Here is an 18,288-nt window from a genome sequence, read left to right on the forward strand (position 1 = left end):
CAGATGAAATTAATAAATTGGTTTTGGTGGTGATCTAATATGCAGAGTAAAAGACAGGGATCTGCAAATGAACCTTAGTGAAGGGGTATCCAATCCTGGTCTTGGGGACCACAGTCCTGCTGGTTGTTCATTGCAGCTGAGCTCTTTAGTCCTTAATTGGTCCAACTGAGTCAAAGTCCTTAATTGGTCCAACTAGTCGCTTGGTCAGAACCTGTACACTTCCACTCAAAGGTTGAAGGTGTTAAAGAAATCTTTATCCAGTTTTAGTCTTAAAAGGGATGGTGATGGACAATGATTTACATATATTTAACAAAACAAATACTTCCTAAAAGAAACTTTTACAAATTTAATTATGTCTTAATTTTTATAGTTTAGTTTTTGCCTTATTTTTATGTATAGACTACATATTATTTTTATATTTAACTAAAATAAAGAGAAAAGGGGTTCTGTGTCTTTAAATCAGAGTATTCAGGCAGTTCCCAGCCTTAGCAGTGGGGTGGTGCTGTCTTGCAAGGCCTGTTGAAACATTGTTTTTCCAAACATTGTGGAAAGGAACTTGCCAGCCAAGTCTAACCAGCAGTGCAAACAGGTGAGTAATTACCCCCTTTTCATCTTTCTAAATTTTGAAAGATACAGTATGTGCAACATATGTGAAAAGAAGATATTCAGGTTTTTGTAGTGGCTTCTTTTCTTCATCACTTTATAGTTATAAAGCTGTTTATGTGCTGTGAGTTAGTACAAAGATTTAGTTTGTGTTTGTGTAGTCAAGATGTAGATATTTGTCACATCATTCTTGCAATCTAACTAGAAAACACTGCTACAAAGCACGAGAATGTTCCCTTGTACAGGAAAAAAAATCAAATCATGTCTGAAGGTTGCTTGGGCCTAACTTAATTGTGAGTTCACTCAAGTTCTCTAAATTATTTTAGTTTCTTAAAGGACAGATGCAAAGCAATTGGTTAAGGTCTTCCACTGGAGCAGCTCTGTGTCTCCAGTCTTTGCAGTCTTAATAAGATTTATTCTTGGAAGTATTTGATAAGTGTGTTCTCAGCGGGTTTTAAAACCTAAAATGGAAACAGATGCCACTATAAAAACGTGCATTTAAAATGCTTTAAAGAATTTAGGAAATTTGTAGAATTATTTCTAAAGCATATGAAAGTTTACTAATGTCTAGATAGTTTGTATTTTAGCAGCTAATTGATCCAAAGATCAAAAACCACTTTGCAGCCTTTGCTTTACTTTACAAGATATAAATGAGTCTCCTGTGGTACCTTTCACTAATTTGTTGACAGTCTTTCAGGACCTATTAGATCAAAGGTTTTTAAAAGAATATAAAATATAATTGTTACAAAACTACAATAGTTAATTACTTCATATTTGCTCGGCAGAATCCCATCATAAGACACATATAATGTCTCTGGACAAATATTTGACAGACATGCCCTATTTCAATTCTAAAGGTAGGTGACAGAAATAGTTATAAGACACACCTAAGAAGCATTCATGTGAAACAAAAATTGAAAGAGAAGATTAAAAAGATTGAAAACTCAGCTTTGGATTCCTCAGAATTGGAAGAAAAGAGCAGAGTGAAGTGCTCAAATATTGCTGAAATATAAGTAATTAGAGAATTTGTCTTTAAGAGGCACACATGAAATGGTTCAGTTGGCTCTGCATGCCTCCTCCTGGAAAAATCACTGTGTTGTTGGGAGCAATTATCTGCTTGTGGGGGACTGGGTATACAGGCGGGGAGGTTGTAGAATGCTTCAGGGTCCCTACTGCTATAATCCAGACCCCCTCTGGCATATTTACAGGTCATGAAGGGAGAGGGGTCTGTCAGTGAGTAGGTCAGTATTCAGCACAGAGCTCTCAGCTCTCACAACTCGCAATACCATGAGTAGGATTCTCACTCAGTCACCGCTGCGATGAGGACTTAATTCCAAATCTCCACATGTCACAAATACGAAGAACACATTTCCACAAATAGGAGCTGGCTGCCTCATGCCTGAGTAATCCAAGCACAGAGAAAGGAGCACACCACAACAGGGGGCATAGCAGTTTTATTCAGTAGCTCAGAGACACTCATCCTGGATCCTGAAGAGCTGCGTTTATTTCTGACTTCTGTTGTATTCCATACCATAAGAAGCCATCTATCCAGACATTCATTTTCTAACCTTTTCTTCCCATCTGGGTCAGGGTAGAGCTAGAGCCTGTCCTGGCAAGCTAGAGGTGCAAGGCAGGGTACACCCTGCCTGGGACGCCAGTCCATTGTAGGATGGACACAGTCACAAACACGCACACTCCAGGGCCAGTTTTCCCAGAAGCCAGTTAACCTACAATATGTTTTTGAACTGTGGGAGGAAAACTGACGAGAATGTAGGGAGAACATGCGAACCCCAGATATGGAATTGAACCAAGGGGTCAATTGCTGTGAGGCAGCAATGCTAACCCCTGTGCCACCATGCTGCCCTATAAGAAATTAAGTGACTCAAATAATGTGCATAATTGATCTAAACATTTTAGGTAATGTTTTACCACGGTTAGCCATTTTTGCTGTAGATCCCAATATAAAGGAACATTTTTGATCCCAAGAAGACTGAAAGTGGCGATAACCTTGGTACAGGCAACCTTGGCCCTGAGGCTTACATTCAATTACAGATTGAATCAGGCTGGTTATATCTAATATTTGTTTTCTAGATAGCTAAGCTGTGTGGGTCCTGGATAAATGTAATTTAACCATCTGTTCCTCTTGAAGGTTTCAAGCACATTATGCACTCTGTAGGAGTGGGTTCTTTTTTTTTCTTTTGAAAATTATTTGAAAAGCAAAAAAAAAGATTCAAAATCTTTGCCTGTTGAGGTTGAAAAAATTGGGGTCCACTCAACTGAGTCATCCTATTGATTCCAGCACAAGCCTGCCTGCCTTCGCACTAATTGGTAAGAAAGCATGTAACTAAGTTTGTGATGGATGATTAATACAGTAGACCTGAGCAGAGGCAGTGATTTTTGGAAAGATAATTAGACCAGTGTAATGAAGATCAAGGCAGCGTGGGGTTGGAAAGCTTGGATCTTCTCTTGAAAGTACTGTTGCTCAGTGTGTTTATAACTGCTCTGCAGAGAAAAAAGAGTAGTATATTTAGAAAATCAACTAATATAATAAGCGCATTCTACAAATGGTCAGGAATAGTTAAAGAATAACAATTGCTGTTGTTCCTTCATCATCTGTGCTGACTACATTACCTCAGTTTCAGAAGAACTAAGACTCATAGCTGCGGTTTCTAAATTGTAACATTTTCTTCTGATAGTTCTGCTCTCCTTTGAGATGGAAGAATCTTGCTCAGAATTGTGTTAACAGAGAAATTGATCTCCCTTGCAGGTTTATGCTAAAAGGCAACTACATTTTCTTGTAAATCAACCAGACATTACTTCAGCATTTGTCTAAGGGTAATGTGAAAATACATATAAATGAAAGGTCAAAATTTCAATACATTAAATAAATAGGATTAGTCTGAGAAGAAAAAAAGTTCAGTGTTGGACAGAGCATAGTAGAACTAATATTTAAGTTAATGAGCATTCATTAGTAATTAAAGTTTCATTGTTTTTGTGTATTTTGTTCTCTTATGCTTGTAGATGACATCGTAAGGGCTGGCTTGTTTAATAAGGAGCTGTAAGTTGATATAGAGCAACAACAGAAAAGTTAATTACAGTATGTTTACCGTTAGGTCATATTTCTGTACTGTACACACAAGTCTTTAAGACAGAAGGAAAACAAAAACTCAAAGCAAAGAAAAAATAACCTAAAATGTAACCACAGGCAACAAATAATTAATTTTTATAATTTCCCAGTGCACTTGTGTCCTGTCCAGGGTGCATCCTGCTTTGCACCTGTTGATTCCTGGGATAGGCTCTGGTTCCCCCTGTCTCAGAGATACCCTGATTTGTGATGTTCACTTAAACTAATGCAAAAGATAAAATCTTTGATGGGTGGAAACAACCTCTTACAAAGTTTCTTTGGAGTGACTCAAAACATTTTCCTTTAGTCTTCTTTGCTTAGCCCCTTTTTCATGATGTAATCACAAAGAACTGAAGGGTGCTTGCCTTGCCTTTTAATGCTCCACTTTTCTCAAGTCAGGCAGTATTAATTTACACTGTGGCCTCTAGACTATTAGCTGCCCAAGCATGTCTGCTGTCATGGCAGTGACTTCGAGACACAATATCTCTCAAAACCTGCCAAAGTCAATATGTTACCTTACTGTGTCCACCGCATGGAGATATGAAGGGGAACTAACTTTATAAGGTTTAACGTTTCGATCCTCAGGGTTTGCATTTTTCTTTTTTGCCTTCCACATGTTGATTCCAATTCTGGTCTTTGAGCTGATCTGGTTCTGGAGCTTCCACCACAGTTTTTTCCTGATGGGCCTTTGGCAGTTTCTCACACATGGGTAAGCATGGGAGGACGTCAGATAACCAGCCATCACATTGATTTGGTTTGTTTTTCTTTATACTTTGGGATGACAAGTCTCTGTGCTCTGAATTCATCTAGGGCACATTTTCTGACTGCTTTTATCTGGGCCACCAAAATAGGTTTCTTCACAGACCTCAGGTTTCCTTGCACAAATCCTGCTGTCAAAGCACGGGAACACTGTTACTTCTACCATACAATTTACACTCAGGACACTCCTTAATTATTTGCTAGTTCTGCCCAGCAGGGAGTTTTTCTTTTTAAACAGAAGGCAATCAGTGTTCGTTTTCCTTAAATGGACCACATAATGAACCCCCTTTCTCATTAATGCAAATGTTCTTTGAAAGAAAATGGATTCAAATCAAGAGGATTCTTATTCTCAACAAACCAAAATGTTACAGGCTCTAGGACTGATCTATACATGCACAGTTTTATAAAAAATGTTTACAGACTATCCTTGCAAAGGGATTTTAGATCATTTAAAGAGTGCTTGGGGTTCAAAGCTGATCTTTATTTCCCTTGATTTCATTGCATTCATCTGAAACTACATTGAAAGAAGGTGGTTGGCACTGTAATGGATTGGATTTTATTATTCAGGCACGTATTACAGAGCAATTTAATCCATTCAAAATATAATCACAGAAGAAACATGGTCAAAAAGTGAACAAAATCTTTTCTTTCTATTCCCTCTGCTCATAGCTAGTTGTGTGCAAGGTGATCGCATTTGCAGTAGTAGTAACACTGTTAGCACTGTGAAAGAGTTGTCATAGCAACCTGTGATTTTTTTTTGGGGGGTGATGGAACGTTGACAGAAGTTGTTTGTTTTTTAGTGTGTCTCCTAACCTTTTCATCTTCGTTTACTCCTAAAGATCAGTGTTGAGGCAAATTTGTAATGACAAGCACTAGTGAAAGCCACACATTACTCTTATCTTCATGTTTTATTTTAATAATTGTGACTGAATTTGTAATTAACTCATTGATTTGGTTATTGTTAAATCAGAGGTTTCTTTTTAAAATGCAAAAGAGCACAACTAACTGGAGGTGTCGGTGGCAAGACGTAAACAACAGCTGAACATTGTTATGAAAAATAATTGTCATGTTCTTCTCATTTAAACTTCTGCCGTTCCATGATTATCTAGTGTTTTGTTTTTTTTCCTACATAAATCACCTTTGAGTCTTTTGTGCATTTGAAACTACATACTGAAAGCTCACAGATGTGTAAATATTAAATTCAATATGTCACCTTTGCCTTGTGCACACTATTACTATTAATACACTTACATTGATACACTGGAGTAAAACTGCAGTGTAAAGGAGTACTGGACCTTCTGTTCTGCATTGACATGAGTTTAGAAGGTTCAAATGTTATTCAGCTTTTAGGTTGCACAAATTTGATGTATGATGACCTAATCATTCTCTTGTATATTATGAAATGCATAAAAATCAATGAATAATGTATTTCCCCAACTACTTCAAGCTTTTAAGTGTTTTTCATATGCCAAAAGGTTAATAGTTTTTCTTGTTGAGCAAAACTGTGATTAAAATCCCTTTTCCACGACTCTTTTTTTTCTGGTTTGTTCAATTACCTTGTGACCTTACACATAAATTCAAGCAATTATTTGCAAGATCAGATGGACTGTTTTCCAACTCATCTTAACAACTAGTGCTTGAAACTGAGGTCTGCATTCACCCTGTGTATTTTAATAAGCAACAGTTGTATTTACATAGCTATTGTTTCTTAGTCACCCTTGACAGACAGACTGGCCTTCTGAGGCTCTGAACTGGAAAATGGTTGTTGCCCAGAGGGCGGTTTGGGTCCTTTGGTCTATGGGTTTCTGTTTTGAGTCTGGGCAGAGTGGTGCTTGGGAGTGGCTCACAAAAACATCCTTCAGTATTCCCTCAAAAAAAATGTAAACCCCAAGGATACTGAAAACAAACCCATTATGAATTCTTGCAACAGTTACTGCAGGATGCTTTTAGAAATTTCACAGAAAGAAACAAAGGTTACTGAAAAAGTCCTGAATGATACTTTTAAGCAACTGTTGGCTCCCAAAGCTGCCAGAATGTTTACTTGTACCTCATAGAATTTGTGGCAGGAAGATTGAGTTTTTGTAGTCCAGTAAAATACGATATACTGTAGAAGCTAAAATGTAACAGACAAAGAACACATTGTGGGACATGCATCTTTTCACAAAGAATAACACTTTCAGAAAACTGCATTTCCGAGTGTTCATTGAGGAATTGCATATACCACGCTTTGGCTTAACCAATTTGGCTGAGGACCAGCCTCAGGCCGTTCTTGTAGGTCAGGAAAGTTTTGACTCCCAAAAGACCTCATAATACCAGTGCGGAGCTAAGGCTTAACATGTAATATGCTTTACATTATGTTTTGGAAATTTGAATTAAGTGGGTGAGTAACCTGATATATGAGCAACACAAATTATGAATTGGTTGCAGATGATGGGTGAAGTGTCTCAGATGGTTCATAATATGTGAAGATTCACACTTCATAGTGTGAGGCTTTGGAGTGTCCTTATTGACAATGTGAATGAGCAGTGTTTTTTAATTGCTCTGAGTGGAACCCCAAAAGAGTAGCGGTGATTATGTATTATACAGTAGTTCACAAACCCTGCAGAGGAATCGGGAAAGGGGGTGTGACAGAATCTGTGCAGCCGGGGACTGCAAGCATTTTTCACTGTAGGACACCCAAAACCTATATAGAGATTGTGAAATTGTATTTGTTTCAAACAAGCTGTAGGTTAGGGTCAGCAGCCATTAGTTCAAAGGCATTTTCCATGTTAACTTTATGACCTAGACACTTTGGCTTGCTTCTATGGTCAATTATATGGCGTGCTAAAGGGTTGCATAAGCCAGATAATACTGTGTGTGTCCAGAATAGCTCTCTGGAGGAAGAGATGAAGTAATTCCACATCCAATGAAATTAAAGTTTAAAAGGCTTTGACACCAATCTAAGAAGATGATGAAATGACCTCAGGTATCCCATGACCTGCAAGAGATATGGGGTTCAGAAAGAAAGAAGTGAGGAGCAACAAATGAGAAAGGTTAAGGGCAATGAAGCAGAGTTGTTGGATATAGGAAAGTGTGAGAGCAAGAGTTCCAAATAATGCAGGTAATGGGGAATAAGCCAGCACACTGACGGCACTAGAAACTGGGATTTAGTGCTCTGCAATGGAAACAATGGTTCTACTGCTAAAGGAGGTCTATGTCCTGAGACGAAAACTGGTGGAGCTTCCAAAGAGAGGGGCAAGGTCAAGATTGAATGGATGCTGTTAAGGCAGAAATGCTGAGATGTCTGCAAACAGAAATTGTGGGGCAAAGATTGTGAGATACTTGTAGATTAGGTGTCCAGAGTCCTTAGTGTGACAGAGATGGAGCCACAGTCTATGGTTCTGGGGTAAGAAGGTTTGCTTCTGTTGAGGAGACCAGAGCCCAAGGTAATATCCACATTGCATATTATTCGTTAAAGAATGCAGGGGGATATAGACCCTAGAGCAAGAAATAGCTCTAGGTGAGATGGGAGTGTGAAACTGGAGAAAGGAAAGGCACCACAGAAGGACCTTGTATCCAAAGTGAAATGGTCTTAGCATTAGATCTTAGCAGCATGAGGTTTAATGCACGCAGCATCTGTGGAAAGACAAAAACAAGCCAAAGAGATAAATGAGAGAGGCTAACTATGTATTTAAAGTTTTTCAGGAAATAAAGTAATGGAAAGTTACGAGTTTGAGAAGCAGAGGTGATAAAGACCTTGGTCTGAAGTTTCATTATAAACTCCATTAAGAAATCAGTTGACAAGATAGTACAGATAACATTAGCCATACTTTTAACCTATATGGGTGAGGATTTGTAAAGATTTGTTTGGATATGGACATTAACTGAGTAACACTGTGGGAGTTGGAGGAGCCGCAGGAAGCACCAGTATTTGTTGACGCACCAACAGAGGGACTGAGGCACTGGTGCGAGGTTAGGGAGAACCAGAAATTACACAAAAAAGGGGAAAAACAAGAACAAAAAGGAAAAAGAAAAATGTGCCGCTGTGCACCAAAAAACTTCCAGGCTGGACTTACCCTTTCTAACAGGGACCAGCCTGGGAAAAAACAAAGGCTAAACACAGCAGTAACCAGACTGGGCTTACCCTATTTAACAGGGTCCAGTCTGGAAGAGCAGGGAACGCAAAGCCAAAACAAAATAAAAACTTGATGTGTGAAAAAGGACAGCCTGCCCTGGTAGAGATACATGATGGGACAGGCAGAAAGAAAGAGAAACTAAAAAGAAGAAAAACGATGGCCTTACATTCAGGTACTACTCCTCTGGGACTGTTGGTGGAAGTTCCTCCCCTTCTGGGGTTGCCCTGCTTGTCCCTTCAGGGGGTGTTCAGTGTGTTTTTAAAGAGCCCTCACAGATGTGGCTTATCCAACTTGTCGCCTTTCATCCAGGGCTCTGCCTCCACACTGAACATTCCCCCCCGTGATTCAATATATATCATTCAATATGTTTTTGTTTTATACAACCTACTTCACTGTGCCTTATTTAAAACCAAAACAAGGTTACAAATGAGAGGACATATTTCAGTCAAATCAATCAGTTTGGTTGTTTGTAGCTTATAGCATATTTTCCAGACATTTCTTGAAGGGTCCCAGGGAATCATCTTCAACAAAATGGCTTGTCAGATTGTTCCAGACACACATCAATCTTGGAGTAAGTTATAAAAAAAATCAACACTTTTCTCTATTCAAAGCTAGCCTCACCTTAGCACAATGAGGCAAATGGTTATTTGAACATCACAAGTCATCTTATGTGGCTCCTTGATATACTATTCTAATTGAATACTTTTTCAGGTAATTAAAATGATTTTTTTCTTAAATTCAACTTAGCATATCCTTCACACAATATTGAGACAGCAGTCAGCTCAAAGCATTTATCAGATTATGCAAAGAAAACACCTGCCTCATAGCTTGCAGTTCTCTAATTAAGAATTTGTGCGATCTTTCGAGAAATAATTTACACTGAAAATAAGAAAGGGTGACATCATTCTTTAACCTCCTAATTGGAAATTGAGTCTCTATATACACCACTTTATTTGCGTACAATATATAAGAAAATTGTGATAAGAGCGATAGGGTATATAGTCTCCCTTTTCATACTTCACATAAGCAAACTTAATCTTTAAAGATCTGGCGCTTGATGAATGCCAGTTTTACAATTCTCTCAAGCAGTACTGTATTGTATATCCTCTAGTTCTGCTTGCTAATCATAATTAAGAGAAGATGTGTATCTTAATCTGTATTCTGGTTAGATAAAAATATGATCTGTTAGTGACCTATGCAGAAATCGGGTCTGCAGCTTGGAGCACAGCAGTAAGATGTTGGGACAGAATTAATTGAAATGGAGATAATGTCAGTGCAGTCTGAAGGTACTGTATATGTAGACATGCTTATATGATTTCCACAGGTGTACTCTTTTTTTGTACTGTACATTTGTAGGTTCATGAATAAAAATAAGGCCACCTTCACTGACTATTTGACATCTGATGACAGAAGGGAATTCTTAGAGAAGGCTGAGTTTCGCTTTCTTCAGGTAAAGTATTGGATAAGCCAGTAGTTTAGGGTTGATTGTGTATGCCACAATTTATTTTTGTTTTTTTCAGTAAATGTAGAATCCATTGAATTATGGAGCTAGGAGAGTGAAACCTAGACTTATTCATATAGTGCTAAAGAAATAGTCAGTTTTAGCTTGAACTGGTGTCCCGCACATCTGCTGCATGGCTTCTACCTCTCCTTGCAGCTCAGCAGCTGAAAGGTTTCTCTTTCAGCCTCCTGTGCTGTTTCCCAGGAAAGTAGTGTGTCCTCTGCAAGACTCAAGAAGCAGCAATTCTTTTTGGTTTCGTTTTTTAACCAGCATTTTTGTTTTATTTGTAAAGTGCTGCACTAGCAGAGAACACTGGTGTTTGCTCTGGCTGTTGTTGGTTACGCCTGTCATGAGCATTCTTGGTTATCAGTTTGCCATGGCATGTATTGCCTCACTCAAACCGACGGCAATGTTAGGAATTTCACTTTGCACAAATCCGCAGGTGCTAATTATCACCACTCTAGAGTATTACTATTCAGATATCAGGCTAGCGGGCCTTAGGGTGGAGCAGTGGCTCTGTGGCTAAGGATCTGTGCCTGTAGCTGGAAGGTTGCAGGTTTAAATCCCATGGCTGGCAGAGGAATTTTACTCCCTACTCCCTACTCCCTTAACACCAGCTGCTCCAGGGGTGCTGTACAATGGCTGACCCTGCACTCTGACCCCAAGCTTCTCTCCCTGTCAGCGTGTCTTTGTGTCTCACGGGGAGCAAGCTGTGGTATACGAAAAGACAAATTCCTAATGCAAAAAATTGTATATGGCTAATAAAGTTATCTTATCTAGTTTACCTGATAGTCTCTATTGAAATCCCTTTATTTCCTTCTAAAGGTAGATACAGTATGTCACCGGCCAAGTGACCAGGTGTGGCTCAAAAGAAAAGAAACTCCCACACAGCAGTCTTCAAATGCAAACAAAACTGGATTTTTTGCCATCAAAATAGGGATAACAAAAAAACCCTCACAGGAGTCCTCTCCACACCTTTCCTCCAAGGCACCCTCCTCCATACTGAGCTCTCCCAGTCCCTTTTATAGCCCCTCCTCTTGTAAGGACCATCCTCTTAAAGGGACTCGCTCGCATTTTCTTAACAGAGATAGGCAGTTTGACCAAAATAAAGTATTTAACCATCCCAAAAAAACTTATAAATTTTAACAGAGTCATGCAACCGTGATATATTCACTTAAACAAAACAACTAACCTTACATCGGTTATTTATAGATGGCTCACCAGTAGCCTTTCCCTTTAAGATCAGCAGTGTTTTTAGTACTGCTGATGTGGCAGTTTGGGGAACTACAAACTACAAACAGGAAAGGTGACTGGTGGCCATCTTGAGCAACAAAATACAATACTATGCTCCAACAGGGAAAACACTGTAGTGATTTTAGGGAAACAACAAAAAGGGTTAGTATCATTCACACTTCATTCGTATCACATACATACTCTCATACATACCAGAAGGGTAGAGGGAAATATTGGAGTACTTCACATTCAGCAAAAGAAAGAAAAAATAACAAGCACTCTGTCACACAGTATAAAAACACAATAGTATTTTTTTTGCATCAGTGGATCAGTGGGTGGTGCTCTTCCGTTTGGACCAGAGTTTCTGAATCAATGCCCCAGTACGGTGTTTGGAGACACTGTGATGTAGGAAGTGCTATACTTCAAATTACATATTAAGGCACAGCCCTGACTGCTTGGTTAGGTTATCTTAACAATGGTCTCCTGGCTGAATTCCACTTTAGGCTTTTACACTCTGGCCTCCCTAAAGTTCAACCTTAATTCAATTGGTGAAGTAATTCTTACATCTCCACCTGATCTGCTGTGTAGTGGAGCCCCATATATGTAAATTTCTGTGTGAGTTTTTTGGGTAAAAAGAATTATGTAAAGGATGTTAATTTTTACAGTAATTGCCTTTTGCTTCAGAGTGTGATTAGCTCCTAGTTTTCAGAAGGTTTTTGAAGTTTGAATGTTCATATTTAGAAAGCTTATATGCAAATATGCTTTTTTGCTTTCATTTAAGCAAAACAAAGAAAATTGAAGCTGGTGTTCATCTGTACATGGAAAATATTAACTAAACAATGTACTATGAAGCTCCTACACAATGCGGTTTCAGCTGTCAACAGAATATTAAGTGCATATTCTTGTATGTAAATTTACAGTTGCCCTACCAGCAAGATAGTAGTTCAGCTTTTATTATCCCCAGCTGGAATTCAATATCTTTATTTATGGGTGCTATGCTCTTGATAAAAGAAGAGACGGCATCACTCTAGAGTAGTTTATCTAGAATACTGTAACTATATAGAGACAATAATGAAACTAGCCAGCAAGCCTTTGGAATGTGGAAGGAGAAAAGTATCTAAAAACAAACGCACATAAGGCGCCTCAGTCTGGTTTTCAACCTCCTGAAAAACTTTGCAAAACAGATGGTACACATTCATACTATGCTTTGCATATATATGTAGGATGAAATTGTCTAACTGAAGAAAGGCCCTACTCATACAACTCTCAGATATGTGATCTCTATATATCCTGTTTGACCAATGAACTATCACCTTTCAGACACCAACTGAGGATCATCTCAAAATATTGTAGATATTAAAATAGGCTTTTTCCCCTCTGTTAAATGGAGAAGAAGCAATAATTTTTTAGAACTTTCGATGTTTTCTGTGTAGTTCAGAATGCATGAAAAGACTCTATCCTTCATCTATGTAAAGATCCTAGAATTTTCAGATAAGGAGTTGTTAATTTGGAACACCAGTAAAATACTGAGAGATACTTTATCTTTACTTCATATTTTAATTGGAGCTATGTCAAGCTTCCTTCTGTGCAGGTGTCAAGACCAAAGGCATGGTTTCAATACCGATGCAGCAATTAGGCGAGATTTACATTCTCTCTCGAAATGTAACACAACATGTGGTCTTTTCCTTCAGCTGGAAAGTCTTTCCAACTTGGAATGCATTAGCAACATATTCAGAGGCAGCCCACTCTTCAAACTGTTTTGTTTATGAAGAACATGTTATGAGTATTAATTTAAAATATTCTCTAACCTAATTTGGGTCTTAGCCTTTCTAGGAGAAACATAAACCCTGGAGTTGAGTTTCTTAAAACCTATGAACACAATTCGTTTGCATATACCGAAACCAGAATGGTAAACAAAACTTCCAACCCATGTGATAGACTTTATCTATAAACATGAATGAAAAGTAAAGCTGCCCTTAAGTTAGGGTGCATCTAGATTTTTTTGCCAGCTTTCTTGTCAAAGACACTACAGGAAACATTATTTTATATTTTAAGGCTTTTCATGGGTTTCACTTTCAGATAGCAACAAGGATTGTTTAAATTCACAGCATCTCCCTCTTGAGAATTAAGTTCGTATGGTGGGGTTGGTTTACATGAAAAGAAGTGAAATTAGAGAAGATGTACTGCTCCTATTATAAGCCATGGCATTGTTATCATTTCTTTTGAAAAATGATGTTTCTTTTTTCTAATGGTTTTTCCCCTTCTTAGACCAGAGAAAATAAATGAGTTTGATTTCAAAGTGCTTGCTGGGAGGGCTGATTGAGGTAGAAAGCAATATTTCTCAACTAGACAAAAAAAAAACTACATCAAAATAAAACACAAATCTTAAATTTTTTTTGGCTCCTAAAAGAGTACATAACCTCCAGCGTGCAATATGGTTGTCTGGCAGATTTTGACAAAAGCCAAAAGCTATTTTGTTTGACTCTAAAGAACTTGCACTGGAAAATGTAAAAAAAAAAAAAAAAAAAGCTTAAATCTCAACAAAACTTTTTTTAAAAGATCAAAAGGCCAGATGTTGCACATGTTCCCGGGTGCCTCAAGTGGTAAAGATGAGTACAGGTTGAGCTCCACGATCTGGATGTGATGGGTTGAAAACTGGGTTATGCCTCCAGCCTATTGTCTGGGATTCCCTCAGCAGAAGATAATGACTCTTTCAACCTCCCATGCACTTGCAGGTATGTGTTGCTGCTGGTTAGGGACCTCTCCTCTGATCAACATTGAACCTCTGGCACAAGACTGTGTTGCTTGGGATGTTTTAAAAGATGCATGGCCCCAAGGTGGTTGGGTCAAAGGAGTCTGTGTAAACTATCTCATTCTCTTTGTTAAAGCCTTGTTCTGCTACAGAGATCATAGCAGTGAGGTGAGAAATGAAAAACGCATAACTCCACATCAGTTGGCTTTATAACAAAATAATTGGCAAACTTAATTTTAAAAAGAAGAATTTGACAAAACAGAAGGTGACTACATACTACTTTTTCTTTTAATAAGTTGACCACAGTTGAGCTAGTTTATTGTAGTCAGCTAATTAATGTATCAGAGTAATAAAGAGTAAATTAACCTGACATTTTCAATGTACTGCCTGGTACAAATTGCACTCTGGCACTCCTGCTTGTCCTGTTATGTATCATGTTATATAATACCTTTGCTCATTTTAAAACTGGCTTAGTCAATAATAGCACAAGGTATTTAAATCCATTCTAATAATTCAGTGCATTATATATTATTTCCGTAATTTTATTTTAATCCTTAAAATCAGTCACATGTTTCTGAATTGTTTCTCAACAAGGAAGGTGTAACTCCAGTGAAATTCAACACTTCACATGATGGTGCATACGGTGAGCAACCAAGTGCTCAGCTTGAAACCATGTGCCTGAACCTCTTGAAGATTTCTTGTAATCTGAATGCCTTGCTAAAATCATTACATCTAAATGATTTCCCAATTGGAGAATTTATTAGGCAAATCAAGGTGGATGAGATACAAGCAGAGCTTGGCATTTCACAAGGAGGAGAAATGCCATATCATTTGGGTATGCTCAAGGTCTATATGAGATGGACACCCCTCAATATCATCAGAGGAAATCAACCATCTATAATGCCTGTTTACAGGCATGGAGACATGGATTCACAAGAAACATAAAGGAAAAAATGCTAATTTATTATAGGGCTGGGAAGTTCTAATCATGTTTTTGAGAGCATTCGGAATAAGCCAACAAGCCACCCAACCATGCTGTTGAAGCTGATGCCCTGGCAGCTTTCGAGAAACAGCTGGATGACATCCTCAAATCGATTAGCTCCTAGCAACCGAATGAGAAAGAATGGTTGAATTGCCTCCCCTTGTTTATTACTGGTCTTAAGTTCTAATTGCTTGGTTCAGATGGACGTCCTTCCTTGTTCAGCGGGTCAGGATGTAGATCCTCCCACCTAGCAGCTAAAGAGTCTTCATTTCATTGCATTGACACTTTATTGTGCATGTGGACAAAGAAAGAACCCTTCCATTTCAATTGATGTGCATGCCTGGCTGGAAGTCCAAATACAGTACAATATATAATTAAATAGATTCAATGCCAGATAGTTTTTCTCTTATCCAATGGCAGTTTTATTACTGTTCATCAATAGGCCCCTACTGATAGCAATGTTCTGAGAAACAATTTAAAAAAAAAACAAGTCTTAGTAAAAGAAAATAAAAATCTGAACTCAGTACAAAGAAATGCTCATTTATCTGTGGGATGATTACTCATTCACAAATAATTAACTAGACAGCTAATGTGAATTGAAAACATAATGATGAATAGAAACCCCAGAATTTGGAGGCTGACTTTCATTTTGTGTGACTGCACCAGCTGAGCTGAACCTTAACATTGTGGATAAAGTAACAAAGCCAATTTGTTTTAGATCCGTTTCTAGTCACGTTTTTCCATCAAAGGAAAAAGACATGTCTCTTTTCATAACTTACTGCCAGTGCTCTGTCAGGGCTGTTGAGGGAATCAAGCTTTCAGAGTGACAGATCTAATAAGGAGTACTGCACAGCCTGGAAATACACTTTTTAATGTTTCTGACGTTTATGATCCAGCAATGTAACAGGAATATGCCAATAATGAAAATCATTAATGGCATCTCTTTTCATATGCATTATGTTTTGAAAATATGAGGGCACAATATTTAATTGTACATTTTATCCTTTAATAATAAAACTTTGTGCCAGTTTTGAAAAAATAAATTGCATTGTGTTAATCAGAACATTCAAAATGCAAACTACATGCTCTGTAAAAGTGGTCCTGAATTTTGTATATATAAAGATAATGATTGTAATCAGTCTTTTTTCTTACATATGATTGTATTTTGCCAAGTTGATGGTCAATATATAGACAACATTAATTACGTATTATCTTAAAAATTACGCTGAATTTCTTATTAAATTACTTCAGTCTACAATGGTCATAATGTGCCTCTGTTTTTTTTTCAAACTCACAACTCACAAAAGCAGGACACCATCACCATAAGACACAAAAAATAAAAGGGGAGAATGAGGGGTACCTTGGAATCTGGCTGTACTGTATGTCCTTTCAGCAATGCAGCAAGGAATGGTTTAATGGTATAACCTACTCCTCAACCCCACTAGCTAGGTTTTGCTGGCTGCATGCAACAGTCATCACACATGTAGATTTATAACTTGAGAAAAGCTATTGGGCAAGAGGTGTCTAGGACTGTCCTGGCTAAAATAGCAATTACAATTGGCTAGAACCATTTAAGAACAATCGTTTATGAATCTGGGCATCGATCTATCGATCACACCCTGAGCACTTCTCTGACAGGTGTGACCTGGAAGCATCGGTGCAGTGTTGTGGACGTTTTCAGTTCAAGTTTCAAATGAATGCAACTTTTTGTTTTTTTTTACATTTTGTCTGTGTAGCATATGTAGTCAGACCCCAGATTGAAGACTCCATCAGAGGCATTCAGCAGCTTCCAAGCCACACAGATGCAGCAAGCATCAAGCTTTGTTTTGAAATACCCATCACCTTTGGAGTTCATTCAAGCCAACCCCATATACTCACAGGACTACACAAGACACATGAGCCATGACATCCATATGATTTGTGTCTGGAACCCTGATTCAAGCCATGGGCACTCCTTTTATTTCTTATGATTTTGTCGCTGTTAAGAATATTTTGTTAATTGATTTGTACCACATTTACTCATGGATTGAGTTGACAATAAACTCATAAGTTTTTGGATGTGTAAGAGGAAATACATTTCAGCTGCATTCAGTTATTATTTCTTTATTGGTCAGAGTTTGTAAATAAATGTTAGAGAATTGTCCTTCCATGGAAATAATGTTTTTCTGTTTGATAACAGTTCTATATTTAAATATACAGTAATGTGTATTTACTGTACAGTAGATGTTGTAAACAGGCTGCCAGTAACTTGGAAAGATGAAGAGATTGCATTAGACTTTAATAATGTTTTTTCATTTAAACTAATTTCAAGAAGAGGCCACATCTTCATTTGATTATCTTTAATTGAATTGCTTAACTTTGCTTTCAGTGATTAAAAGATAAAAATGGAACATGATCATTTATGCTCAGCATGGCATGTAACCAAGTCCTGTAATGCAGAATCATAAATTGTACTGACATGAATAATAAAAAATAAATGCACTAGACGTCTCCACAGGGTGTTTTAGCATTAATTTATTTTATTTGTAACTTGCATTGGACATTAGCAAGTTGAGTGTTTGCCTAGACTAGAAAAACAGAAGATTGGTAAACATATACAAATAAATGTGAACAAAAATTCAGTCATTTCAGTCAGACACTGACATTTTTAAAATTAAAAATACTATTTTAGGTGATCTGTCTTCTTTCTAAATCAATACCTAATTAAAAGGCTTCACACTGCACCACATTTTTAAAAAGTAAATTCAATTCAGACTGGTTGAAAAAAATGAATTTTTGGTCATGGAACTGGACACTTTCCTCCAAAAGCAAGGGGACAAACTACAAAAAGCAAACACTTACATTGCAGATTACAACTATACATTTCTGTGATGACTCACTGGGACACGTACTGTATCATGACTCTCACGCACACAACTCCATTCACTGAGTGATTTTCTCCTAGGTTGCCTTGGGGACTCTGAAAACTGATCTGATCACTGATTTTAAAGCTGTCTAAGCCACTGTACAGACCATGCATCCATGTTTCCTTCAGAAGCTGAAGGAGAAGGTTACTAGTGCTCTGGCATTCATAACATTCATGTACAAAAAAAATATGTAGGTACATATCCTGCACGCTGTGCAGCATATCAAAGAGTTAAGGAACAACCCTGCATGAATTTCATCTATCCAGATTTGAGGATGTAATTTGCATACCATTGGGCTGGCAAACGGTGATGA

The 18,288-nt window shown here is 37.8% G+C and overlaps 1 long non-coding RNA gene across 1 annotated transcript; it reads left to right on the top strand.

Annotated features, from left to right (window-relative positions):
• Positions 1–551: 551 nt before the first annotated feature.
• On the top strand, positions 552–17,537 carry LOC107078482 (uncharacterized). The gene is made up of 4 exons (XR_011190327.1): positions 552–589; positions 4,369–4,436; positions 13,895–14,070; positions 16,806–17,537. It is a non-coding gene; the product is annotated as an uncharacterized lncRNA (long non-coding RNA).
• The last annotated feature ends 751 nt before the right edge of the window (positions 17,538–18,288 follow it).

Source organism: Lepisosteus oculatus, chromosome 9 (genome assembly GCF_040954835.1).
Source record: "Lepisosteus oculatus isolate fLepOcu1 chromosome 9, fLepOcu1.hap2, whole genome shotgun sequence".
Classification (NCBI taxonomy): domain Eukaryota; kingdom Metazoa; phylum Chordata; class Actinopteri; order Semionotiformes; family Lepisosteidae; genus Lepisosteus; species Lepisosteus oculatus.